Below are 1,100 nucleotides of genomic sequence, written 5' to 3' on the forward strand. Positions count from 1 at the left end.
CATATACTTATATCCATTCTCCCCCAAACTCCTCTTCCATTCAGACTGCTACGTAACATTGAGCAGAGTTCCATGTGTTATACAGTAAGCCCTTGTTGGTTACCCATTTTAAATATAGCAGTATGTACATGTCCACCCCAAGCTTCCTAACTATGCCTTCCTCCTATCCATTTTTTTTAAATTGATGGATTTAGACCATTCATAATGAAAGTAATTATTTATATAGCTGGATTTAAATCAACCATCTTTATAACATTTATAACTCTTTTTATTCATTGCACTTGTTCTTTTGTTTTCCTTTTCCTTTTCTCCCCTTTTCTGGTTTCAACTGATAAATTTATACATATATATATGTGTGTGTATTTTTTTTCCTCTCCCTTGTAGCATATTTACCCACTCCCTGGTGGCTCAGAGGTTAAAGCGTCTGCCTCCAATGCAGGAGACCTGGGTTCGATCCCTGGGTTGGGAAGATCCCCTGGAGAAGGAAATGGCAACCCACTCCAGTATTCTTGCCTGGAGAATCCCATGGACGGAGGAGCCTGGTAGGCTACAGTCCATGGGGTCGCAAAGAGTCGGACACGACTGAGCGACTTCACTTTCACTTTCACTTTTGTAGCATATTTGTTGTGCTTGTTTTATATAACTTTTTTACTGATTCCCTGGAGTTTGAAATATACATTTGCAACCAATCTAAGTTTATTCTCTAATAATACTATACTATTTAGGGATCATGCTAATACATTAAGATAGAGAATTTCTAGCACATATAAAATTATTGTCATTCATTTCATTTACTCATGCTATAGTAATAAAATACGTTAATACTATCATTAATTTAAACAAGCATTTTTGGTGGAAAGGATAACTTAAATGTTCACACACACACAGATACAAATGTGTGAAATGATGGATGCGTTAACTGTTAAGCTAGCATTATTTCCTATTAGATCACGGACAAGCAGAAAGAATATTTTTTTATTTTGTCTTCAGTGAGGGACAGGAAGACCTGGTGTGTTGCAGTTTATGGAGTCGCAAAGAGTTGGATACAGCTTAGCCTCTGAACAACAGCAATTCCTTTTCCAAAGTTTTTCTTTTATATG

The 1,100-nt window shown here is 36.5% G+C and overlaps 1 non-coding gene across 1 annotated transcript; it reads left to right on the forward strand.

Annotated features, from left to right (window-relative positions):
• Window positions 1–397: 397 nt before the first annotated feature.
• On the forward strand, window positions 398–469 carry TRNAW-CCA (transfer RNA tryptophan (anticodon CCA)). The gene has a single exon. It is a non-coding gene; the product is annotated as a tRNA-Trp (tRNA).
• The last annotated feature ends 631 nt before the right edge of the window (window positions 470–1,100 follow it).

Source organism: Giraffa tippelskirchi, chromosome 14 (genome assembly GCF_054371585.1).
Source record: "Giraffa tippelskirchi isolate mGirTip1 chromosome 14, T2T-mGirTip1v1.2.pri, whole genome shotgun sequence".
Classification (NCBI taxonomy): domain Eukaryota; kingdom Metazoa; phylum Chordata; class Mammalia; order Artiodactyla; family Giraffidae; genus Giraffa; species Giraffa tippelskirchi.